This window comes from Panulirus ornatus, chromosome 6 (genome assembly GCF_036320965.1).
Source record: "Panulirus ornatus isolate Po-2019 chromosome 6, ASM3632096v1, whole genome shotgun sequence".
NCBI classification, from domain to species: domain Eukaryota; kingdom Metazoa; phylum Arthropoda; class Malacostraca; order Decapoda; family Palinuridae; genus Panulirus; species Panulirus ornatus.
This window is the reverse complement of record NC_092229.1, coordinates 20781293-20809230: the sequence shown is the minus strand read 5'-3', so window position 1 is coordinate 20809230 and position 27938 is coordinate 20781293. Positions and strand designations below refer to the sequence as shown.

The following is a 27938-nucleotide window of genomic DNA, read 5'->3' as shown; positions in this document are numbered from 1 at the left end:
GCCAGAAAATATAAAGAAATAAAGAAAATATGCATAAAATTGGAGTAATATGTATGCTTGCTTGTAAATGTTGTACTCTTAAGTAAGTACTTTGGATAATAAAGCATCATATTAAGTAACATTTAATTGAATAATGCATATTTAAGTAATTTTGCAATTCATATGTATGAATGATCATGTGTATGTTAGATAGGAATTAGAGGGTATTTTTTGGAGCTCATTCATAGCTTTTCATAACTTAGACATTCTTCAAATCGAGGACTCTCAAATGTTGCACAGAGTGAGAAGAAACATGTTTAGTATCATAAAATATAATCAGTTATAGTTGAATATACATAAGCTATGTTATTTGTTTTACCTCTGCAACATTGTTTTCTCAAAATAATTTCTTCATACTTCATTGCCATTTCCTGCATTAGTGAGGTAGTGCCAGGAACAGACAAAGAAAGCTCATATTCGCTCACATCTATTCTCTATCTGTCATGTGAAGTGCATGAAAACCTCAGCTTCTTATCTACATTCATGCCCCACAGACCTTTCCATGGTTTACCCCAGCCACTTCTTATGCATTGGTTATGTCCATTAACAGTATATTGACCCCTGTATGCTGCATTCTTCCAGTACACTCTGTCCTATTCATGCCTTTCACCCTCCTGCATGTTCAGGTCTTGATCGCCCAAATTCTTTTTGACTCCATCCTTCCATCTCAAATTTGGTCTCCACATACCAACCTGACCAAAACAGCATACATCTACCACTCTTATCATCAAAGACAATCATTCAAAATACTCACTCCATCACTGACTGTTATCACTTCCCCCTTTGCCCCCCTCAGCGACATTCCCATTTGTTCTCTTGTCTTTTGTATATTATTTATGTCTGTCCAGAACTTCATTTTATTTTCCCTAATGTTCACCAATACTCTCTCACCCCAACTCTCATTTGCTCTTTTTCAATCCTGCACCTTCCTCTTGACCTCCTGCTGCTTTCTCTTATACATCTCCCAGTCATTTGCACTCTTTCCCTGTAAATCCTGCCCAAGTGCCTCTTTTTTCTCTTTCATCTCACCACTCACCCCATTTCTGACCTGCCCACTTCCCACCTTTCGATGCCACATGCTTCTCTTGCAAATGTTGTCACTGATTCCTTCAGTATCACCCATTCCTCATCCACTTCCCTCATTTCATTTGCTCTCACCTTTTTCCATTCTATACTCAATTTCTGTTGGTATCTCTTCACACAAGTCTCCTTTCCAAGCTCACTTACTCTCACCACTCTCTTATCCCTGACATTGTTTCCCTTTTTCAAAAACCTCTACAAATCTTCACCCTCACTTCCACAAGATAGTGATCAGCCATTCCAGCTGCTGCCTCTCTTAGCACATTTGCATCCAGAAGTCATTATTTTACATACCTATCAATTAATATGTAATCTAGTATTGCCTGTTTACACTTTCTCCTACTCAAACACGTATACTTATGTATATCTCCCTTTTTAAACCAAGTGTGCCCAATCAGCAGTCTTTTTTCAGCACGCAACTTCATAAGATCTTCACCCCACTCCCACTCCCTTTAGTTGCCTTCTACGACATACAAGGAAAACGGAGGCAGAATTCATTCTCCCCTACCTTAGGTATAATTAATATAGCGCCGAGAAAACAGAAAGAAAAAAAAGGCCACATTTGTTCACTCTCAGTCTCTAGCTGTCATGTGTAATGCACAAAAACCACAACTCCCTATTCACATCCAGGCCCCACAGACCCTTCCTTGGTTTACCCCAGATGTTTTACATGCCCTGGTTCAGTCTATTGATAGCACGTTGACCCAGGTATACCACATTGTTCCAGTGCTTTCTATTCCTTGCATGCCTCTCACCCTCCTGTATGTTCAAGCCCTGATAGCTCAAAATCTGTGAGATTGGAAGGGAGACTTGTTTGAGGAAGAACTAGGAGAGATTGAGTGTAGAATGGCAAAAGGTGAGAGCAAATGACATGAGGGGAGTGGATGAGGAATGGGATGTATTAAGGGAAGCAGTGATGGCATGTGCAAAAGATGCATGTGGCATGAGAATGGTGGGAGATGGGCAGCTTAGAAAGGGTAGTGAGTGGTGGGATGAAGAAGTAAAGTTGTTAGTGAAAGAGAATAGAGAGCCGTTTGGACAAAACTTGCAAAAAAGAAGAACAAGTGACTGGAAGATATATAAAGAAAGGTGAAAGGGTTGAAAAAGAGGGCAAATGAGAGTTGGGGTGAGAGAGTATCGTTTAACTTTGGGGAGAGTAAAAAGATGTTTTGGAAGGAGCTAAATAACATGTGTAAGACAAGAATAAATGGGAACATTGGTGAAGGAGGCAAGTGGGGGAATATAAACAGGTTTTGATGAAATGAGGAGATGGAGTGAGTATTTTGAAGGTTTGTTGAATGTGTTTGATGATAGAGTGGCAGATACAGGATGTTTTGGGCAGGGTGATGTGCAGTGAGAGGGTCAGGGAGAATGGCTTGGTTAAGAGAAAAGAGGTAGTAACAGCTTTGCAGAGGATGAAATGCAGCAAGGCTGCTGGTTCAGATGGTATTCCAGAAGAATTTATTAAGAAAGGGGGTGACTCTGTTGTTTATTGGTTGGTAAGGATACTCATTGTATGTATGGATCATGGTGAAGTGCCTGAGGATTGCTGGGATGCATCCATAGTGCCATTGTACAAAGGCAAAGGGGATAAAGATGAGTGGTCAAATTACAGAGGTATAAGTTTGTTGAGTATTCCTGGGAAATTATATGGAAGGGTAAAGGCATCAGACTGGGGAAGTGCAGTGTGGTTTCAGAAGTGGTTAAGGATGTGTGGATCAGGTGTTTGCTTTCAAGAATGTGTGTGAGAAATACTTAGAAAAACATGGATTTGTATGTAGCTTTTGTGTATCTGGAGAAGGCATATGATAAAGTTGATAGAGATGCTTTGTGGAAGGTTTTAAGAGTATATGATGTGAGACGTAAGTTGCTAGAAGCAGTGAAAGGTTTTTATCAAGGATGTAAGGTATGTGTATGAGTAGGAAGAGGAAAGTGATCGGTTCCAAGTGAACGTCAATCTGCGGCAGGTGTGTTTGATATCCCCATGGTTGTTTGATTTGGTTATGGATAGGGTAGTTTGGGAGGTAAATGCAAGAGTTTTGGAGAGAGGTGCAAGTATGCAGTATGTTGGAGATGAGAGGGCCTGGGAAGTGAGTCAGTTGTTGTCTGCCAATGATACTACTGCAGTGGCTGATTCGAGTGAGAAACTGCAAACATTGGTGAATGAGTTTGGAAAAGTGTGTGAAAGGAGAAAGTTGAGAGTAAATGTGAATAAGAGCAAGGTTATTATGTTCAGTAGGGTTGAGGGACAAGTTGATTTGGATGTAAATTTGAATGGAGAAAAATTGGAGGAAGTGAAATATTTTGGATATCTGGGAGTGGACTTAGTAGCGAATGGAACCATGAAAGTGGAAGTGAGTCACAGGGCTGGGGAGGGGTTGAAGGCTCTGGGAGCGATGAAGAATGTGTGAAAGGAGAGAACGTTATCTCAAAGAGCAAAAATGAGCATGTTTTATGGAGTAGTAGTTCCAGCAATACTATATGGTTGTGAGGCATGGGCTATAGATAGGGTTGTATGGAGGAGGTTGGATGTGTTGCAAATTAAATTTTTGAGGACATTATGTGGTGTGAGGTGGTTTGATTGAGTAAGTAATGAAAGGTAAGAGAGATGTGTGGAAAAAAAAAAAGTGCGGTTGAAAGAGCAGAAGAGGGTGTGTTGAAATGGTTTGGACATATGGAGAGAATGAGTGAGGAAAGATCGACAGAGAGGATATATCTGTCAGAGGTGGAGGGAAGAAGGAGAAGTGGGAGACTAAATTAGAGGTGGAAGGATTGAATGAAAAATATTTTGAGCGATCAGGGCCTGAACATGCAGAAGGGTGAGAGGTGTGCAAGGAATAGAGTGAATTGGAACATGTGGTATACCGGGGTTGATGTGCCATCAATGGACTGAACCAGGGCATGTGAAATGTCAGGGGTAAACCATGGAAAGGTCTATGGGGCCTGGATGTAGATAGGGAGCTGTGGTTTCAGTGCATTACACAAGACAGCAATGGGAATGAATAAAGGCAGCAAGTATGAATTATGCACATGTGTATATATGTATATGATGAAATGTATAGGTATGTATATGTGTGTGTTTGGACATAAATGTAGGTACATGTGTATGTAGGTGGGTTGGGCCATTCTTTCGTCTGTTTCTTTGCGCTACCTCGCTAACGCAGGAGACAGCGACAAAGGATAATAAGATGTAATGTATATTTTTTTTTTATTTTGCTTTGTCGCTGTCTGCCGCGTTAGCGAGGTAGCGCAAGGAAACAGACAAAAGAATGGCCCAACCCACCCACATACACATGTATATACATACACGTCCACACACGCAAATATACATACCTGTACATCTCAATGTACACATATATATACACACACACAGACATATACATATATACACATGTACATAATTCCTACTGCCTGCCTTTATTCATTCCCATCTCCACCTCACCACACATGAAATAACAACCCCCTCCCCCCACATATGTGCGATGTTGCGCTAGGAAAAGACAACAAAGGCCACATTCATTCACACTCAGTCTCTAGCTGTCATGTAATAATGCACCGAAACCACAGCTCCCTTTCCACATCCAGGCCCCACAGAACTTTCGATGGTTTATCCCAGATGCTTCACATGCCCTGGTTCAGTCCATTGACAGCACGTCGACCCCGGTATACCACATCGTTCCAATTTACTCTATTCCTTGCATGCCTTTCACCCTCCTGCATGTTCAGGCCCTGATCACTCAAAATCTTTTTCACTCCATCTTTCCACCTCCAATTTGGTCTCCCACTTCTCGTTCCCTCCACCTCTGACACATATATCCTCTATGTCAATCTTTCTTCACTCATTCTGTCCATGTGGCCAAACCATTTCAAAACACCCTCTTCTGCTCTCTCAACCACGCTCTTTTTATTACCACACATCTCTCTTACCCTTACATTACTTACTCGATCAAACCACCTCACACCACATATTGTCCTCAAACATCTCATTTCCAGCACATCCACCCTCCTGCGCACAACTCTATCCATAGCCCATGCCTCGCACCCATACAACATTGTTGGAACCACTATTCCTTCAAACATACCCATTTTTGCTTTCCGAGATAATGTTCTCAACTTCCACACATTCTTCAAGGCTCCCAGAATTTTTGCCCCCTCCCCCACCCTATGATTCACTTCTGCTTCCATGGTTCCATCCGCTGCCAAATCCACTCCCGGATATCTAAAACACTTCACTTCCTCCAGTTTTTCTCCATTCAAACTTACCTCCCAATTGACTTGACCCTCAACCCTACTGTACCTAATAACCTTGCTCTTATTCACATTTACTCTCAACTTTCTTCTTTCACGCACTTTATCAAACTCAGTCATCAGCTTCTGCAGTTTCTCACATGAATCAGCCACCAGTGCTGTATCATCAGCGAGCGAACAACAACTGACTCACTTCCCAAGCTCTCACATCCACAATAGACCGCATACTTGCCCCTCTTTCCAAAACTCTTGCATTCACCTCCCTAACAACCCCACCCATATACAAATTAAACAACCATGGAGACATCACACACCCCTGCTGCAAACCTACATTCACTGAGAACCAATCACTTTCCTCTCTTCCTACACGTACACATGCCTTACATCCTCGATAAAAACTTTTCACTGCTTCTAACAACTTGCCTCCCACACTATATATTCTTAATACCTTCCACAGAGCATCTCTATCAACTCTATCATATTCCTTCTCTAGATCCATAAATGCTACATACAAATCCATTTGCTTTTCTAAGTATTTCTCACATACACTCTTCAAAGAAAACACCTGATCCACACATCCTCTACCACTTCTAAAACCACACTGCTCTTCCCCAATCTGATGCTCTGTACATGCCGTCACCCTCTCGATCAATACCCTCCCATATAATTTACCAGGAATACTCAACAAACTTATACCTCTGTAATTTGAGCTCTCACCTTTGTCCCCTTTGCCTTTGTATAATGGCACTATGCAAGCATTCAGCCAATCCCCAGGCACCTCACCATGAATCATACATACATTGAATAACCTCACCAACCATTCAACAATACAGTCACCCCCTTTTTTAATAAATTCCATTGCAATACCATCCAAACCCACTGCCTTGCCAGCTTTCATCTTCTGCAAAGCTTTTACTACCTATACTCTGTTTACCAAATCATTTTCCCTAACCCTCTCACTGTGCACACCACCTCGACCAAAACACCCTATATCTGCCACTCTATCATCAAACACATTCAACAAACCTTCAAAATACTCACTCCATCTCCTTCTCACATCACCACTACTTGTTATCACCTCCCATTAGCCCCCTTCACTGAAGTTCCCATTTGTTCCCTTGTCTTACGCACTTTATTTACCTCCTTCCAAAACATCTTTTTATTCTCCCTAAAATTTAATGATACTCTCTCACCCCAACTCTCATTTGCCATCTTTTTCACCTCTTGCATCTTTCTCTTGACCTCCTGCCTCTTTCTTTTATACATCTCCCTTTCATTTGCATTATTTCCCTGCAAAAATCGTCCAAATGCCTCTCTCTTCTCTTTCACTAATAATCTTACTTCTTCATCCCACCACTCACTACCCTTTCTAATCTGTCCACCTCCCACACTTCTCATGCCACAAGCATCTTTTGCACAAGCCATCACTACTTCCCTAAATACATCCCATTCCTACCCTACTCCCCTTACGTCCTTTGTTCTCACCTTTTTTCATTCAGAACTCAGTCTTTCCTGGTACTTCCTCATGTATATATATATATATATATATATGTGTGGGGAAGTACCAGGAGAGACTGTGTACAGAATGGAAAAAGGTGAGAACAATGGAAGTAAGGGGAGTGGGGGAGGAATGGGATGTATTTAGGGAATCAGTGATGGATTGCGCAAAAGATGCTTGTGGCATGAGAAGAGTGGGAGGTGGGCTGTTTAGAAAGGGTAGTGAGTGGTGGGATGAAGAAGTAAGAGTATTAGTGAAAGAGAAGAGAGAGGCATTTGGACGATTTTTGCAGGGAAAAAATGCAATTGAGTGGGAGAAGTATAAAAGAAAGAGACAGGAGGTCAAGAGAAAGGTGCAAGAGGTGAAAAAAAGGGCAAATGAGAGTTGGGGTGAGAGACTATCAGTAAATTTTAGGGAGAATAAAAAGATGTTCTGGAAGGAGGTAAATAGGGTGCGTAAGACAAGGGAGCAAATGGGAACTTCAGTGAAGGGCGTAAATGGGGAGGTGATAACAAGTAGTGGTGATGTGAGAAGGAGATGGAATGAGTATTTTGAAGGTTTGTTGAATGTGTCTGATGACAGAGTGGCAGATATAGGGTGTTTGGGTCGAGGTGGTGTGCAAAGTGAGAGGGTTAGGGAAAATGATTTGGTAAACAGAGAAGAGGTAGTAAAAGCTTTGCGGAAGATGAAAGCCGGCAAGGCAGCAGGTTTGGATGGTATTGCAGTGGAATTTATTAAAAAAGGGGGTGACTGTATTGTTGACTGGTTGGTAAGGTTATTTAATGTATGTATGACCCATGGTGAGGTGCCTGAGGATTGGCGGAATGCGTGCATAGTGCCATTGTACAAAGGCAAAGGGGATAAGAGAGTGCTCAAATTACAGAGGTATAAGTTTGTTGAGTATTCCTGGTAAATTATATGGGAGGGTGTTGATTGAGAGGGTGAAGGCATGTACAGAGCATCAGATTGGGGAAGAGCAGTGCGGTTTCAGAAGTGGTAGAGGATGTGTGGATCAGGTGTTTGCTTTGAAGAATGGATGTGAGAAATACTTAGAAAATCAAAGGGATTTGTATGTAGCATTTATGGATCTGGAGAAGGCATATGATAGAGTTGATAGAGATGCTCTGTGGAAGGTATTAGGAATATATGGTGTGGGAGGCAAGTTGTTAGAAGCAGTGAAAAGTTTTTATCGAGGATGTAAGGCATGTGTACGTGTAGGAAGAGAGGAAAGTGATTGGTTCTCAGTGAATGTAGGTTTGCGGCAGGGGTGTGTGATGTCTCCATGGTTGTTTAATTTGTTTATGGATGGGGTTGTTAGGGAGGTAAATGCAAGAGTCCTGGAAAGAGGGGCAAGTATGAAGTCTGTTGTGGATGAGAGAGCTTGGGAAGTGAGTCAGTTGTTGTTCGCTGATGATACAGCGCTGGTGGCTGATTCATGTGAGAACCTGCAGAAGCTGGTGACTGAGTTTGGTAAAGTGTGTGGAAGAAGAAAGTTAAGAGTAAATGTGAATAAGAGCAAGGTTATTAGGTACAGTAGGGTTGAGGGTCAAGTCAATTGGGAGGTGAGTTTGAATGGAGAAAAACTGGAGGAAGTGAAGTGTTTTAGATATCTGGGAGTGGATCTGTCAGCGGATGGAACCATGGAAGCGGAAGTGGATCATAGGGTGGGGGAGGGGGCGAAAATTTTGGGAGCCTTGAAAAATGTGTAGAAGTCGAGAACATTATCTCGGAAAGCAAAAATGGGTATGTTTGAAGGAATAGTGGTTCCAACAATGTTGTATGGTTGCGAGGCGTGGGCTATGGATAGAGTTGTGCGCAGGAGGATGGACGTGCTGGAAATGAGATGTTTGAGGAAAATGTGTGGTGTGAGGTGGTTTGATCGAGTAAGTAACGTAAGGGTAAGAGAGATGTGGGGAAATAAAAAGAGCATGGTTGAGAGAGCAGAAGAGGGTGTTTTGAAATGGTTTGGGCACATGGAGAGAATGAGTGAGGAAAGATTGACCAAGAGGATATATGTGTCGGAGGTGGAGGGAACGAGGAGAAGAGGGAGACCAAATTGGAGGTGGAAAGATGGAGTGAAAAAGATTTTGTGTGATCGGGGCCTGAACATGCAGGAGGGTGAAAGGAGGGCAAGGAATAGAGTGAATTGGAGCGATGTGGTATACAGGGGTTGACGTGCTGTCAGTGGATTGAATCAAGGCATGTGAAGCGTCTGGGGTAAACCATGGAAAGCTGTGTAGGTATGTATGTTTGCGTGTGTGGACGTGTGTATGTACATGTGTATGGGGGGGGGTTGGGCCATTTCTTTTGTCTGTTTCCTTGCGCTACCTCGCAAACGCGGGAGACAGCGACAAAAAAAAAAAAAAAAATATATATATATATATATATATATATATATATATATATATTTTTTTTTTTCTTTTTTTTTTTTTTTTGCTGTCTCCCACGTTTGCGAGGTAGCACAAGGAAACAGACGACAGAAATGGCCCAACCCACCCCCATACACATGTATATACATACACGTCCACACACGCAAATATACATACCTACACAGCTTTCCATGCCCTGATTCAATCCACTGACAGCACGTCAACCCCGGTATACCACATCGATCCAATTCACTCTATTCCTTGCCCTCCTTTCACCCTCCTGCATGTTCAGGCCCCGATCACACAAAATCTTTTTCACTCCATCTTTCCACCTCCAATTTGGTCTCCCACTTCTCCTCGTTCCCTCCACCTCCGACACATATATCCTCTTGGTCAATCTTTCCTCACTCATTCTCTCCATGTGACCAAACCATTTCAAAACACCCTCTTCTGCTCTCTCAACCACGCTCTTTTTATTTCCACACATCTCTCTTACCCTTACGTTACTTACTCGATCAAACCACCTCACACCACACATTGTCCTCAGACATCTCATTTCCAGCACATCCACCCTCCTGCGCACAACTCTATCCATAGCCCACGCCTCGCAACCATACAAAATTGTTGGAACCACTATTCCTTCAAACATACCCATTTTTGCTTTCCGAGATAATGTTCTCGACTCCCACACATTCTTCAAGGCTCCCAGGAATTTCGCCCCCTCCCCCACCCTATGATCCACTTCCGCTTCCATGGTTCCATCCACTGCCAGATCCACTCCCAGATATCTAAAACACTTTACTTCCTCCAGTTTTTCTCCATTCAAACTTACCTCCCAATTGACTTGACCCTCAACCCTACTGTACCTAATAACCTTGCTCTTATTCACATTTACTCTTAACTTTCTTCTTGCACACACTTTACCAAACTCAGTCACCAGCTTCTGCAGTTTCTCACATGAATCAGCCACCAGCGCTGTATCATCAGCGAACAACAACTGACTCACTTCCCAAGCTCTCTCATCCCCAACAGACTTCATACTTGCCCCTCTTTCCAAAACTCTTGCATTTACCTCCCTAACAACCCCATCCATAAACAAATTAAACAACCATGGAGACATCACACACCCCTGCCGCAAACCTACATTCACTGAGAACCAATCACTTTCCTCTCTTCCTACACGTACACATGCCTTACATCCTCGATAAAAACTTTTCACTGCTTCTAACAACTTGCCTCCCACACCATATATTCTTAATACCTTCCACAGAGCATCTCTATCAACTCTATCATATGCCTTCTCCAGATCCATAAATGCTACATACAAATCCATTTGCTTTTCTAAGTATTTCTCACATACATTCTTCAAAGCAAACACCTGATCCACACATCCTCTACCACTTCTGAAACCACACTGCTCTTCCCCAATCTGATGCTCTGTACATGCCTTCACCCTCTCAATCAATACCCTCCCATATAATTTACCAGGAATACTCAACAAACTTATACCTCTGAAATTTGAGCACTCACTCTTATCCCCTTTGCTTTTGTACAATGGCACTATGCATGCATTCCGCCAATCCTCAGGCACCTCACCATGAGTCATACATACATTAAATAACCTTACCAACCAGTCAACAATACAGTCACCCCCTTTTTTAATTAATTCCACTGCAGTACCATCCAAACCTGCTGCCTTGCCGGCTTTCATCTTCCGCAAAGCTTTTACTACCTCTTCTCTGTTTACCAAATCATTTTCCCTAACCCTCTCACTTTGCACACCACCTCGACCCAAACACCCTATATCTGCCACTCTGTCATCAGACACATTCAACAAACCTTCAAAATACTCATTCCATCTCCTTCTCACATCACCACTACTTGTTATCACCTCCCCATTTACGCCCTTCACTGAAGTTCCCATTTGCTCCCTTGTCTTACGCACCCTATTTACCTCCTTCCAGAACATCTTTTTATTCTCCCTAAAATTTACTGATAGTCTCTCACCCCAACTCTCATTTGCCCTTTTTTTCACCTCTTGCACCTTTCTCTTGACCTCCTGTCTCTTTCTTTTATACTTCTCCCACTCAATTGCATTTTTTCCCTGCAAAAATCGTCCAAATGCCTCTCTCTTCTCTTTCACTAATACTCTTACTTCTTCATCCCACCACTCACTACCCTTTCTAAACAGCCCACCTCCCACTCTTCTCATGCCACAAGCATCTTTTGCGCAATCCATCACTGATTCCCTAAATACATCCCATTCCTCCCCCACTCCCCTTACTTCCATTGTTCTCACCTTTTTCCATTCTGTACACAGTCTCTCCTGATACTTCTTCACACAGGTCTCCTTCCCAAGCTTACTTACTCTCACCACCTTCTTCACCCCAACATTCACTCTTCTTTTCTGAAAACCCATACTAATCTTCACCTTAGCCTCCACAAGATAATGATCAGACATCCCTCCAGTTGCACCTCTCAGCACATTGACATCCAAAAGTCTCTCTTTCGCACGCCTGTCCATTAACACGTAATCCAATAACGCTCTCTGGCCATCTCTCCTACTTACATAAGTATACTTATGTATATCTCGCTTTTTAAACCAGGTATTCCCAATCATCAGTCCTTTTTCAGCACATAAATCTACAAGCTCTTCACCATTTCCATTTACAACTCTGAACACCCCATGCATACCAATTATTCCCTCAACTGCCACATTACTCACCTTTGCATTCAAATCACCCATCACTATAACCCGGTCTCGTGCATCAAAACCGCTAACACACTCATTTAGCTGCTCCCAAAACACTTGCCTCTCATGATCTTTCTTCTCATGCCCAGGTGCATATGCACCAATAATCACCCTCCTCTCTCCATCAACTTTCAATTTTACCCATATTAATCGAGAATTTACTTTCTTACATTCTATGACATACTCCCACAACTCCTGTTTCAGGAGTATTGCTACTCCTTCCCTTGCTCTTGTCCTCTCACTAACCCCTGACTTCACTCCCCAGACATTTCCAAACCACTCTTCCCCTTTACCCTTGAGCTTCGTTTCACTCATAGCCAAAACATCCAGGTTCCTTTCCTCAAACATACTACCTATCTCTCCTTTTTTCACATCTTGGTTACATCCACACACATTTAGGCACCCCACTCTGAGCCTTCGAGGAGGATGAGCACTCCCCGCGTGACTCCTTCTTCTGTTTCCCATTTTAGAAAGTTAATACAAGGAGGGGACGATTACCGGCCCCCCGCTCCCGTCCCCTCTAGTCGCTTTCTACGACATGCGAGGAATACGTGGGAAGTATTCTTTCACCCCTATCCCCAGGGATAATATACATATATAAACACACACACACACACACACACACACACACACACACATACATATATATACATATGAAAAATGTAAGAAACAATTTAGAAAACAAACTTTTAGCTTGAAATGAATGAAAAAATGAACGTCACATAATGGTTCAACCTCTGGCTATGGAAAAGGAAATGTACAATTTATTCACACAAACGTCAATAGCAGTTCTCATCAATTTCACCACTGAATCAATAAGCTTCAATGTCTAAGCTACATTTTTCTCCAACTTCACTATTTTCTTGTCAAAACACCATGCATGAAAACTATCACTCCAGTAACACAACTGTAAACATTTACTTCCCCTTTATATATATATATATATATATATATATATATATATATATATATATATATATATATATATATATATATATTGTGGATGAGAGAGCTTGGGAAGTGAGTCAGTTGTTGTTCGCTGATGATACAGCGCTGGTGGCTGATTCATGTGAGAAACTGCAGAAGCTGGTGACTGAGTTTGGTAAAGTGTGTGAAAGAAGAAAGTTAAGAGTAAATGTGAATAAGAGCAAGGTTATTAGGTACAGTAGGGTTGAGGGTCATGTCAATTGGGAGGTAAGTTTGAATGGAGAAAAACTGGAGGAAGTAAAGTGTTTTAGATATCTGGGAGTGGATCTGGCAGCAGATGGAACCATGGAAGTGGAGGTGAATCATAGGGTGGGGAGGGGGCGAAAATCCTGGGAGCCTTGAGGAATGTGTGGAAGTCGAGAACAATGTCTCGGAAAGCAAAAATGGGTATGTTTGAAGGAATAGTAGTTCCAACAATGTTGTATGGTTGTGAGGCGTGGGCTATGGATAGAGTTGTGTGCAGGAGGGTGGATGTGCTGGAAATGAGATGTTTGAGGACAATGTGTGGTGTGAGGTGGTTTGATCGAGTAAGTAATGTAAGGGTAAGAGAGATGTGTGGAAATAAAGAGAGCGTGGTTGAGAGAGCAGAAGAGGGTGTTTTGAAATTGTTTGGGCACATGGAGAGAATGAGTGAGGAAAGATTGACCAAGAGGATATATGTGTCGGAGGTGGAGGGAACGAGGAGAAGTGGGAGACCAAATTGGAGGTGGAAAGATGGAGTGAAAAAGATTTTGAGTGATCGGGGCCTGAACATGCAGGAGGGTGAAAGGCGGGCAAGGAATAGAGTGAATTGGATCGATGTGGTATACCGGGGTTGACGTGCTGTCAGTGGATTGAATCAAGGCATGTGAAGCGTCTGGGGTAAACCATGGAAAGCTGTGTGGGGCCTGGATGTGGAAAGGGAGCTGTGGTTTCGGGCATTATTGCATAACAGCTAGAGGCTGAGTGTGAACGAATGGGGCCTTTGTTGTCTTTTCCTAGCGCTACCTCGCACACATGAGGGGGGAGGGGGAGGGGGTATTCCATGTGTGGCGAGGTGGCGATGGGAATGAATAAAGGCAGACAGTGTGAATTGTGTGCATGGGTATTTATGTATGAGTCTGTGTGTGTATATATATGTGTACATTGAGATGTATAGGTATGTATATTTGCGTGTGTGGATGTGTATGTATATACATGTGTATGGGGGTGGGTTGGGCCATTTCTTTCATCTGTTTCCTTGCGCTACCTCGCACACATGAGGGGGGAGGGGGAGGGGGTATTCCATGTGTGGCAAGTTGGCGATGGGAATGAATAAAGGCAGACAGTGTGAATTGTGTGAATGGGTTTTTATGTATGTGTCTCTGTGTGTATATATATGTGTACATTGAGATGTATAGGTATGTATATTTGCGTGTGTGGACGTGTATGTATATACATGTGTATGGGGGTGGGTTGGGCCATTTCTTTCGTCTGTTTCCTTGCGCTACCTCGCAAACGCGGGAGACAGCGACAAAGCAAATAATAATAATAATGATAATAATAATAATTTTTATTTTTTTTTTTTTTTTTTGCTGTCTCCCGCGCCTGCGAGGTAGCGCAAGGAAACAGACAAAAGAAATGGCCCAACCCATGCACACATACATGCGCAAACACAGACACGTCCACACACGCAAACATACACACACAGACACACACATATACACACATGCACACAATTCACACTTTCTGCCCCTACTCACCCCCATCGCCACCCCGCCACACACGGAATAACATCCCCCTCCCCCCTCATGTGCGCTAGGCAGTGCCAGGAAAAGACAACAAAGGCCCCATTCGCTCACACTCAGTCTCCAGCTGTCATGTAATAATGCCTGATACCACAGCTCCCTTTCCACATCCAGGCCCCACACAACTTTCCATGGTTTACCCCAGACGCTTCACATGCCCTGATTCAATCCATTGACAGCCCGACGACCCTGGTATACCACATCGATCCAATTCACTCTATTCCTTGCCCACCTTTCACCCTCCTGCATGTTCAGGCCCCGATCACTCAAAATTTTTTTCACTCCATCTTTCCACCTCCAATTTGGTCTCCCACTTCACCTTGTTCCCTCCACCTCCGACACATATATCCTCTTGGTCAATCTTTCCTCACTCATTCTCTTCATGTGCCTAAACCATTTCAAAACACCCTCTTCTGCTTTCACAACCACGCTCTTTTTATTTCCACACATCTCTCTTACCCTTACATTACTTACTCGATCAAACCACCTCACACCACATATTGTCCTCAAACATCTCATTTCCAGCTCATCCACCTCCGCGCACAACTCTATCCATAGCCACGCTCGCAACCATACAACATTGGTTGGATCCACCATTCCTTTTCAAACTACCCATTTTTGTTTTTGGGGAGATAATTCTCGACTTCCAAACATTCTCAAGACTCCCAGATTTTCGCCCCCCTCCTCCACCCTATGATTTACTTTCCGCTTCCATGGTTCCATCCATTGGTCAGATCCATCCCAGATATCTAAAAAAAAAACACTTTACTCTCTTCAGGTTTTTCTCCATTAAAAACTTAAAAGCTGTTCTGAAGGAGGTAAATAAAGTGCGTAAGACAAGGGTAGCAAATGGGAAACTCAGTGAAGGGAGCAAATTGGGAGTTGATTAAACAGTAGTGTTGATGTGAGAAGGGGATGGCGTGGTATTTTTACTTAATGTTTAATTTTAATGAAGATATCGTTCCTAAAAAGGTTTATTAATTTCTCTTAGTAAATCCCTATATCTTTATATTCACAATCTTTTACCCCATTACTCTTACTACCCCTCAAATTTTCTTAATCCCTCTTTCACTGCCCTCTTATATTCATTTATTCCTATTACAAAAAAACAAGTTTTTACTTAATTTTATACATTAATTTATCATTGAATTTACCATTAATTCATCAACCATTATATTATCTTCTACCCACCATGTTTCTACATCTATCTCCATATTGTCACCCATCATCTATAAAGACAACACAGCTGTCTCTTGCGCCTACTCAGATGTAACTGTCGCTCAACCCCCACCCCATATCCAGTCCGCGCTCTACATGACTCTGTCCTTCCTATCACCACCCCATGCTCCAACACCCAACTCATGCGCGACGCCGTTCAGTGTCACATCTGAATGTCACATATGTGATGTGATCCTTGCCCACTCACCCTGTTGTGTGTGTGTGTGTACGTTCCCCCTCTGTTGTCCCCACACAACCAACACACTAATATATAGATAACGCCGGTACGTTGCTATTCTCCTATGTGTCCACGATAGAACTTTTTGACTGCTCTCCACCCTCCGAACTTTCGAGCCGCCCGGTGCTCAACGATGAACTCGTCGATCCAATGACCCGAGCTCAGCAAGGAGACTAGTGTGTGATGCTAGATGCCTGAGTGCGCGCGCCCGCTCGCTGCCCAGAGTCACATGTATATGCTAGCGTATCTAAATCATATGATAGTCAAAACAACTTAAAATCTTCACATTACATTACTCTTCTAAAGACGAGAACACTAACATTAGCACTCTACCAGAGCCACAAACCACCCCCATGAGAGACAGTCCATCCTCGCGAGTTCTAAACCCCCCCCCCACCACAACCCCCCTCCCCTCGAGTGCAGCCCTCTTCTCTTGCGGCGACGTCCCACTGTCACTCGCGCCTCCACCGCTCCACCGCGCATCAGATAGAGATGGACTAGAGAAGCAATGCTCTGTGGAATGGTATTTAAGAATATTTGGTTTTGTGGGAGGGGGGCATGTTGTTTAGAAGCATGCTAGTGAAAGTTTTTATCAAGGATGTAAGGCATTGGTGACGGTGTAGGAAAGGAGAGAGGAAAGTGATGGTTCTCGTGAATGTAGGTTTGCGGGAAGGGGTGTGTGATGTCTCCATGGTTGTTTAATTTGTTATGGATGGGGTTGTGTTTGGGAGGTGAATGCAAGAGTTTTGGAAAGAGGGGCAAGTATGAAGTCTGTTGGGGGAATGAGAGAGCTTGGAAGTGAGTCAGTTGTTGTTCGCTGATGTTACAGCGCTGGTGGCTGCATGTTTCTCTCATGTGATGCAATCACTGCCCGACCTAGCCTGGATATCTGCTGATTCTGTAACAGACGTGTTCCTGTGCAGTACAAGAGTTTATACCGAGTATATAAATCGCTAGCTAATAAGCACAGACAGAGCAAATTCTAGTAACCTCTCAGGGCTCTGCGCAGGTACCTGCGCACCCTCCCTGCCGGATAAAATAGGAGACACGTCTTCCGCAGCACAGAGAGAAATATCTATAACCAGATATACGCCGACCGCTCGGACAGAGGATAAACAACCGAACCACACTCTCCAACCCCGCCCTACACTACACAATCCCCCCACGCCACACCAGATGTATAGGCATCTGACCTCCGTATCAGACTCAGACTACCCCATTCCTCCCCGTTCACCTATCTGACATAGCCTCTTTATTTATTAAGATTTTCCCACTACCATCATGTCGTCAGAAGACAGTCATACTATGCTCGGTCACATATTCCCCCCCCTCCTACTGATCCCTAGTACTCCTATCATTATATCCCGTGACCCTCCACCAGCGTCCTCAGTTAACATCCACTCCCCCCCCCTTCTGCGCCAATACCCATCTGACTGTTACGATCTTCACTACTAGACCCATCTCGCGCGTTGACTGTATGCCCCCCTGGTACTCACTTGTCTCTGTGCTCTGTCCCTTCCTCCTGCCGACCCACCCCCCCCCCCACTCCACCCCCACCCCCCCCCCCCCCCAGGCGTGGCTCATCGGATAGAGTTAGTGCGCCAGGAGGATGGATGTGCTGGAAAGGAATGCGATGTTGAGGACAATGTGTCTCGTTTTGTGGCTGTGTGAGGTGTTTGATCGAGTAAGTAACGTTATGGGTTAAGAGAGATGTGTGGAAATAAGAAGAGCGTGGTTTTTGAGAGAGCAGAATAGAGGTGTGTTTTGAAAAAGGTTTGGGCACCACATGGACCGGAATCGAGTGAGGAAGATTGACAAGAGGATATATGTGTCGGGAGGTGGTGGGAAACGAGGAGTAAGAGGGATACCACCATTGGAGGTGGAAAAAATGGATGGAGTGAAAAAGATTTTGTGTGATCGGGGCCTGAACATGCAGGCAGGGTGAAAGGAGGGGCAAGTGAATAGAGTGAATTGGCAGCGATGTTGGTTATACCGGGGTTGACGTGCTGTCAGTGGATTGATCAAGGCATGTGAAGCGTCTTGGGGTAAACCATGGAAAGCTGTGTAGGTATGTATATTGCGTGTGTGGACGTATGTATATACACTGTGTTATGGGGGTTGGTTGGGCCATTTCTTTCGTTTCTGTATCTTGCGCTACCTCGCAAACGCGGGGAGCAGCGGGCAAAAATTATTTAAAAAAAATATATATATATATTTTATATATATTATATAACTATATATATATAATTAAAATATTTTTTAAAGTATGTATGCTCATGGTTTAGGTGCCTAAGGGTTGGCGGGAAAGCGGTTTAAAAGTGCCATTGTACAAAAGGGAAAGGGGATAAGAGTGAGTGGGTCAAATTACAGAGGTTTTAAAATTGTTGAGGGGATTCCTGATAAATTTTATGGGAGGGTATTGATTGAAGGAAAAGGGGTGAAAGGGATGTACCAAAAACATAGATTGGGGGAAAAGCAAATGGTTGGGTTTTAGGGAAAGGGGGAGGGTTTTTTGGATTTAGGGGGGTTTTTCTTTGAAGAAAGTATGTGGGGGAAAAAAACTTAGAAAAGCCCAAAAGGATTTGTATTAGATTTAGGATTGGGGAAGGGGATGTGATTTAGGGGTTTTATTTGAGGGTGCTCTGTGGAAGGTATTAAGAAATTTTGGTGTGGGAGGGCAAGTTTTATCGAGTAAGTAATTAAAAGGGAAGAGAGAGTTGGAAATAAAAAAAAGCTGGTTGAGAGAGCAGAAAAAGGTGTTTTGAAAGGTTTGGGCACATGGGGAATGAGTAGGAAGATTTACCCAAAAGGAATAGTGTCGGGAGGTGGGGGAACGGGAAAGGGGAACCCAAAATTGGGGGTGGGAAAAAAATGGAGGAAAAAGATTTTTTTTGATCGGGGGCCTGAAAAAGCAGGAGGGGAAAGGAGGGCAAGGAATAAGGAATTGGGCCGATTTGGTAACCGGGGTTGACGGGTGTCATGGATTGAAAAAAGGCAGTGAAGGTCGGGGGAAAACCCTGGGAAAACTGGAGGTATGTAATTGCTGTTGGCTTTTGAATAATGTTATGGGGGGGGGTTGGGCCCTTTCTTGCTGTTCCTTGCCTACCCGCAAACGGGGAGGGGCCGACAAAGAAATAAAAAAAATATAAAAAATAATATATATAATATATATATAAAATTAAAAATTTTCAGTGAAAGTAAGTTTGCGGCAGGGGTGTGTGATGTCTCCATGGTTGTTTAATTGTTTATGGATGGGGTTGTGGGGGGTGAATGCAAGGTTTGGAAAGGGGGCAAGGGATGAAATTCCGTTTTGGGATGAGGAGCTTGGGGGAAATGAGTCATTTTTTTTCCCCTGTGATACAGCGCGGGGCTGATTCAAAGGAGAAACTGCAGAAGCTGTACTGAGTTTGGGGAAAGTGGTGAAAAAAGAAAGTTAAAATAAATGTGAAAAAGCAAGGGTTTTAGGACAGTAGGGTTGAGGGTCAAGTCAATTGGGGGGTAGTTTGAATGGAAAAAACTGGAGAAGTAAAAGGGTTTTAGAATCTGGGAGTGGATCTGGCAGCGGATGGAACCATGGAAGCGGAAGTGGATCATAGGGTGGGGGAGGGGGCGAAAATTCTGGGAGCCTTGAAGAATGTGTGGAAGTCGAGAACATTATCTCAGAAAGCAAAAATGGGTATGTTTGAAGGAATAGTGGTTCCAACAATGTTGTATGGTTGCGAGGCGTGGGCTATGGATAGAGTTGTGCGCAGGAGGATGGATGTGCTGGAAATGAGATGTTTGAGGACAATGTGTTGTGTGAGGTGGTTTGATCGAGTAAGTAACGTAAGGGTAAGAGAGATGTGTGGAAATAAAAAGAGCGTGGTTGAGAGAGCAGAAGAGGGTGTTTTGAAATGGTTTGGGCACATGGAGAGAATGAGTGAGGAAAGATTGACCAAGAGGATATATGTGTCGGAGGTGGAGGGAACGAGGAGAAGAGGGAGACCAAATTGGAGGTGGAAAGATGGAGTGAAAAAGATTTTGAGTGATCGGGGCCTGAACATGCAGGAGGGTGAAAGGAGGGCAAGGAATAGAGTGAATTGGAGCGATGTGGTATACCGGGGTTGACGTGCTGTCAGTGGATTGAATCAAGGCATGTGAAGCGTCTGGGGTAAACCATGGAAAGCTGTGTAGGTATGTATATTTGCGTGTGTGGACGTATGTATATACATGTGTATGGGGGTGGGTTGGGCCATTTCTTTCGTCTGTTTCCTTGCGCTACCTCGCAAACGCGGGAGACAGCGACAAAGTATAATAAAAATAATATATATATATATATATATATATATATATATATATATATATATATATATATATATATTTAATGTATGTATGACTCATGGTGAGGTGCCTGAGGATTGGCGGAATGCGTGCATAGTGCCATTGTACAAAGGCAAAGGGGATAAGAGTGAGTGCTCAAATTACAGAGGTATAAGTATGTTGAGTATTCCTGATAAATTATATGGGAGGGTATTGATTGAGAGGGTGAAGGCATGTACAAAGCATCAGATTGGGGAAGAGCAGTGTGGTTTCAGAAGTGGTGGAGGATGTGTGGATCAGGTGTTTGCTTTGAAGAATGTATGTGAGAAATACTTAGAAAAGCAAATGGATTTGTATGTAGCATTTATGGATCTGGAGAAGGCATGTGATAGAGTTGATAGAGATGCTCTGTGGAAGGTATTAAGAATATATGGTGTGGGAGGCAAGTTGTTAGAAGCAGTGAAAAGTTTTTATCGAGGATGTAAGGCATGTGTACGTGTAGGAAGAGAGGAAAGTGATTGGTTCTCAGTGAAAGTAGGTTTGCGGCAGGGGTGTGTGATGTCTCCATGGTTGTTTAATTTGTTTATGGATGGGGTTGTCAGGGAGGTGAATGCAAGAGTTTTGGAAAGAGGGGCAAGTATGAAGTCTGTTGGGGATGAGAGAGCTTGGGAAGTGAGTCAGTTGTTGTTCGCTGATGATACAGCGCTGGTGGCTGATTCATGTGAGAAACTGCAGAAGCTGATGACTGAGTTTGGTAAAGTGTGTGAAAGAAGAAAGTTAAGAGTAAATGTGAATAAGAGCAAGGTTATTAGGTACAGTAGGGTTGAGGGTCAAGTCAATTGGGAGGTAAGTTTGAATGGAGAAAAACTGGAGGAAGTAAAGTGTTTTAGATATCTGGGAGTGGATCTGGCAGCGGATGGAACCATGGAAGTGGAAGTGGATCATAGGGTGGGGAGGGGGCGAAAATCCTGGGAGCCTTGAAGAATGTGTGGAAGTCGAGAACATTATCTCAGAAAGCAAAAATGGGTATGTTTGAAGGAATAGTGGTTCCAACAATGTTGTATGGTTGCGAGGCGTGGGCTATGGATAGAGTTGTGCGCAGGAGGATGGATGTGCTGGAAATGAGATGTTTGAGGACAATGTGTGGTGTGAGGTGGTTTGATCGAGTAAGTAATGTAAGGGTAAGAGAGATGTGTGGAAATAAAAAGAGCGTGGTTGAGAGAGCAGAAGAGGGTGTTTTGAAATGGTTTGGGCACATGGAGAGAATGAGTGAGGAAAGATTGACCAAGAGGATATATGTGTCGGAGGTGGAGGGAACGAGGAGAAGTGGGAGACCAAATTGGAGGTGGGAAGATGGAGTGAAAAAGATTTTGTGTGATCGGGGCCTGAACATGCAGGAGGGTGAAAGGAGGGCAAGGAATAGAGTGAATTGGATCGATGTGGTATACCGGGGTTGACGTGCTGTCAGTGGATTGAATCAGGGCATGTGAAGTGTCTGGGGTAAACCATGGAAAGCTGTGTAGGTATGTACATTTGCCTGTGTGGACATATGTATATACATGTGTATGGGGGTGGGTTGGGCCATTTCCTTTGTCTATTTCCTTGCGCTACCTCGCAAACGTGGGAGACATCGACAAAGCAAAATATATATATATATATATATATATATATATATATATATATATATATATATATATATATATATATATATATATATACATATATATATATATATATATATATATATATATATATATATATATATATATATATACATATATATTTATGTATATGTGTATGTATATATATGTGCATCTTTGGTCATTTTTGTATACATACGTGTATATGATTGGATGAACCATTCTTCATCTGTTTCCTGGCTATACCTCAATGATGCAGGAAATGCCAATTAAGTATGATAAATGAAAAGATATATACATTACCATGGTAACCTTTCACTCTCCTGAATGTTCATGCCCTAAGTACTCAAAATCTTTTTTGTTTCATTCTTATGTCACCAGTTTGGTCTCCCCCTTCTTGTAGTTTAAGAGGAGATGGAGTCCATAATTTGAAGGATTGTTGAATATTTTTAATGATGTGGTGGCAGATGTAGGGTGTTTGGGCTGGGAAGATATACAAAGTGACTAGGTTACAGCAAAAAGTGTGGTGAGATTCATGGCAAGTGGTGTGGTGAAAAGAGAAGTGGTGAAAGTCATGCAAAGATAAAATGTGGCAAGGTGTTTGGAGTGGATGGTATTACAGTTGAATTTCTTAAGAAAGGAGATGATTCTGTTGTTGATTAGGATCATGGTTAGGTGCCAGAGTATTGGCAGAATGCCTGTATAGTGTCATTGTACAAGGGCAAGGGGGACAAAGGTAAGTGTTCAAATTACAGCAGTATAGGTTTGTTGAGTGTACCTGGTTAGTGGAAGGGAAGAGTGGTAATTAAGAGGTTGGTGGCATACACAGAGCATCACACTAGGGAAGAGTGGTAGAGGATGTGTGGATAAGGTGTTTGCTTTGAAGAATGTATGTGAGAAAAGCTGAGAGAAACAGAATGATTTGTAGGTGGTATTTATGAATCTGTAGAAAACATTGATGATAGGGTTGATAGAGATGCTCAGTAGATGCTACAAATATATGGTATAGAAGGAAAGCTATTTGGAAACAGTAAGAGTTTTCATTAAGAGAATGAGGGAAGAGAACTAACTGAAGAGTTTTATTAACAGAATAAGGCATATGTTTGAGTAGGTAGAGAGGAGGGTGAGTGGTTTAAGATGAAGTTAGGTTTATGGCATATATGTGTGATGTCGCCATGGATGTTTAATCTGATTATCGATGAGGTGTTAAGGGACGTGAATGCAAGGGTTTTGGGAAGAAGAGTACTTAAGAAGTCTGCTAGGGTTGGAGGGGCCTTGAAGGTGAGTCAGATATGTGTTGAAGGAATGGCACTTGTGGAAGATTCATGTTAGAAACTGCAGAAGTTGGTGACTAAGTGTGGGAGAGTGCATGAAAGGAGAAAGTTGAGAGTAAATGCAAACAAAAGCAAGGTTATTTATGTTTAGCAGTGAAAGAAGACTGGTTACTTAGAGTGTGTGTTGAGATGGAGAAAATTTGGAGGGAGTGGAATGTTTCTAGATACCTGTGAGTGGATATTGCAATTAATTGAACCATGGCAGCTGAAGTGAGCCATGTGGTGGATGGGAGCAAAGGTATTGGGTTTACTGAGGAATGTGTGAAAAGAGAGGTCACTGTCTTTAAGGGCATAGATGGGTGTGTTTGAAGGTACATTGTCTGCAAAAAAAATCCTTGTCCACCTCCCCGTACATTTTTGAAGGCGATGTCACACTTACATTTTAGTACATTATCCTCTCTCCTTTGGCCTTCATGTCTGGGTATGGAATTGCCAAGGTTCCTGAAGTTTTCTACTTCCATGTTTTGAGTTCTTAGGGTCTTGATCTCCTAAATGAGTGAAGGCACTGATGAGTTGCTACAGAAAGCAGCCACCTGATCGTGTGTTCTTTGTACCCAGTGCTCCTAGAAATCTCTTGTATACCCACATTTTCTTTTTTCTGGCAAGAATTCAGGCTTTCTTGTCCCTAGAAAGGTAAGAGCCACCATCTTGTAGTACGGATGGAAAAATACAGCACCCAGAAAAGTAGTTCCCTGAACAAAGTGGCATCCAGGAAGTGTAAAGAAAGAATGTCCTTCCCTCGTGATAGGCTTAGGCACACTGAGGTTGGTTTCTGGTGCTGACAATATTAGAAACACTACTCAGCAAGCAGATGCATGATGATTTCACTCTAAGAGCATCATATAGCCACAATGAATTTTAGCTATGTAGTACCTTTGAAAATATATAAAGGGCAGACAGTGTATAGTAGTTTCCTTGCTCCTAAATGGATGTGAGGCATGAGCTTTAGACAAAAATATAAAGGTTGAGGTGGACAGTATGTGTTGTAGGGAGGTTGATAAATAATGAATTATGGGGTAAGAGATAGATGTGATGTAAGTGGGGTATGTATGAGATAGCTTATGAAGGTATCCTGAAATGGTGTAGACATATGGAGACAAGTGTATAAAACTGGAGGTGGGAGGATGCAGTGAAAAAAAATTTGATTCGGGCCTGACCTGCAAGAGGCTGCAAGGCATGTAAGAAATAGATTGAATTGAAGTGATGGGGTTTACAGGATATTATTATACTTGATTGCTGTTTCCCATGTCAGTGAGGTAGCATTAGGAGACAGATGAAGAAATGCCCATCCACTCATATGCTTATATATATATATTTTTTTTTTTTTTTTTTTTTTTTTTTTTTATACTTTGTCGCCGTCTCCCGCGTTTGCGAGGTAGCGCAAGGAAACAGACGAAAGAAATGGCCCAACCCTCCCCATACACATGTACATACACACGTCCACACACGCAAATATACATACCTACACAGCTTTCCATGGTTTACCCCGGACGCTTCACATGCCTTGATTCAATCCACTGACAGCACGTCAACCCCTGTATACCACATCGCTCCAATTCACTCTATTCCTTGCCCTCCTTTCACCCTCCTGCATGTTCAGGCCCCGATCACACAAAATCCTCTTCACTCCATCTTTCCACCTCCAATTTGGTCTCCCTCTTCTCCTCGTTCCCTCCACCTCCGACACATATATCCTCTTGGTCAATCTTTCCTCACTCATTCTCTCCATGTGCCCAAACCATTTCAAAACACCCTCTTCTGCTCTCTCAACCACGCTCTTTTTATTTCCACACATCTCTCTCACCCTTACGTTACTTACTCGATCAAACCACCTCACACCACACATTGTCCTCAAACATCTCATTTCCAGCACATCCATCCTCCTGCGCACAACTCTATCCATAGCCCACGCCTCGCAACCATACAACATTGTTGGAACTACTATTCCTTCAAACATACCCATTTTTGCTTTCCGGGATAATGTTCTCGACTTCCACACATTTTTCAAGGCTCCCAAAATTTTCGCCCCCTCCCCCACCCTATGATCCACTTCCGCTTCCATGGTTCCATCCGCTGACAGATCCACTCCCAGATATCTAAAACACTTCACTTCCTCCAGTTTTTCTCCATTCAAACTCACCTCCCAATTGACTTGACCCTCAACCCTACTGTACCTAATAACCTTGCTCTTATTCACATTTACTCTTAACTTTCTTCTTCCACACACTTTACCAAACTCCGTCACCAGCTTCTGCAGTTTCTCACATGAATCCGCCACCAGCGCTGTATCATCAGCGAACAACACTGACTCACTTCCCAAGCTCTCTCATCCCCAACAGACTTCATACTTGCCCCTCTTTCCAAGACTCTTGCATTTACCTCCCTAACAACCCCATCCATAAACAAATTAAACAACCATGGAGACATCACACACCCCTGCCGCAAACCTACATTCACTGAGAACCAATCACTTTCCTCTCTTCCTACACGTACACATGCCTTACATCCTCGATAAAAACTTTTCACTGCTTCTAACAACTTGCCTCCCACACCATATATTCTTAATACCTTCCACAGAGCATCTCTATCAACTCTATCATATGCCTTCTCCAGATCCATAAATGCTACATACAAATCCATTTGCTTTTCTAAGTATTTCTCACATACATTCTTCAAAGCAAACACCTGATCCACACATCCTCTCCCACTTCTGAAACCACACTGCTCTTCCCCAATCTGATGCTCTGTACATGCCTTCACCCTCTCAATCAATACCCTCCCATATAATTTACCAGGAATACTCAACAAACTTATACCTCTGTAATTTGAGCACTCACTCTTATCCCCTTTGCCTTTGTACAATGGCACTATGCACGCATTCCGCCAATCCTATATACATAAACGCACATACATATACATATACATATATACATATTGCCATCTACACATATATATACATTTACATAAACATTCACAGACATACACATATGTACATATTCATATTTGCTTGCCTTCATCCATTCCTAGCACCATTCCATCTCACTCCCTGTGTTAGTGAGGTAGTGCCATGAAAACAGACAAAAATAAGGCCACATTTGTTTGCACTCACTCTCTTGTGTAATGCACCGAAACTATAGCTCCTTATCCACATCCAGGCCCCATAGACCTTTCTTTGGTTTACCCCAGATGTTTCACATGTCCTGGTTCAATCCATTGACAGCACGTTGACCCCGGTATACCATATCATTCCAATTTACTTTATTCCTTGCACACATCTCACCCTCCTGTATGTTCAGGCCCCAATTGCTCAAAATCTTTTAAACTCCATCCTTCCACCTCTAGTTTTATACACTTATCTGGAGTTGAAAGAATGATTGAAGACTTATGTGGAGATGGAGACATTCTGTTTTGGATGAGCCATTGTTCCAATTCTCTAATGTAGTTCTCTATGTTTGTTGCTGATGCTGTGGTGTCAGGGTGTTGTGATTTGATTGTGAGGTCATCTGCACATGAAAGGACCATCATGTTGTTTAGGAAGGTTGTGTAGGAAGAGATTGATGAGGGTTGGAGCTAGGACTGCTCTTTGGGGAACTCCATTGTAGAATCTTAGATTTTTGGAGGTGAAGCCATTTTCAGTGACTTTGCCATCACGCCCAGCTATGCAATTGGCCATCCACTTTTTGTAGTAGTGGAGAGAGGTGTTAAGTATCTTTTGTGAGTGGATGTTTCAGGGGACAATGCCAAATGCTTTTCTTTTTACTTCTGTTGCCATTAGCACTGTGTGGGAGGGGGGCTCTGGTTGGTAGAAGCCATCTAGGAAATGTTGTGAGGTTAGTGTGTAGTGTGGCGGTGGAATCATGTTGTGTGGGTTCCTTTGATTCTGTTGTGGATCAGTTTTTCACAGAGTTTGGATACTGAGGATAGAAATGATAAAGGGTGGTAGGAGGAGGAGGAGTTGGGTGGTTTGGAGGATTTTAGGGTTGGTGTATGTTGGCAAGTTTCCAAATGTTAGAAATTTTGTTGTTTAGCCAAGAGTGCTTGAATTGCAAATTGGGTAAGATATTTTATGTGAAAGTTTGATAAGTTATCAGGGCCTGGAGGAGAGTTCTTTAAGTTTTGATTTCATTGACTGTATTTATAGAAGTGAAAGGTAGGCAGTTGCTTCTGTTTAGGTTTTGTGTTTGTTTTTCATGACTTTCCTGTTTAAGAGTGAGGTTAGTTTGTGGCTGATTTTTGAGTTGTGTTTAATGAGTATGTTTGTGTTCTTTGGGAGGAGGGAATGTCAGTGGAATAGTTCATTAGTCCTTCATAAGTGATGGAGATTAGTGAGCTAAGTATGAATATTCTTAAAAGTGCACCAGGGTAGGTTGTTGTGATTCATAGTGCTGAGGATTGAGTGTCATTTTTCAGTTTGTCTTTCAGTGATCAAGTTAGCTATGGTGTTACATAGTATTTGGATTTGTTCTATGA

The 27938-nt window shown here is 42.7% G+C and overlaps 1 protein-coding gene across 24 annotated transcripts in view; it reads left to right on the top strand.

Moving 5' to 3' along the window:
- by (focal adhesion protein tensin) overlaps positions 1-27938 on the top strand; it is a 1595780-nt gene that overhangs the window by 1224378 nt on the left and 343464 nt on the right. The gene's annotated exons all lie outside the window — the stretch shown is intronic.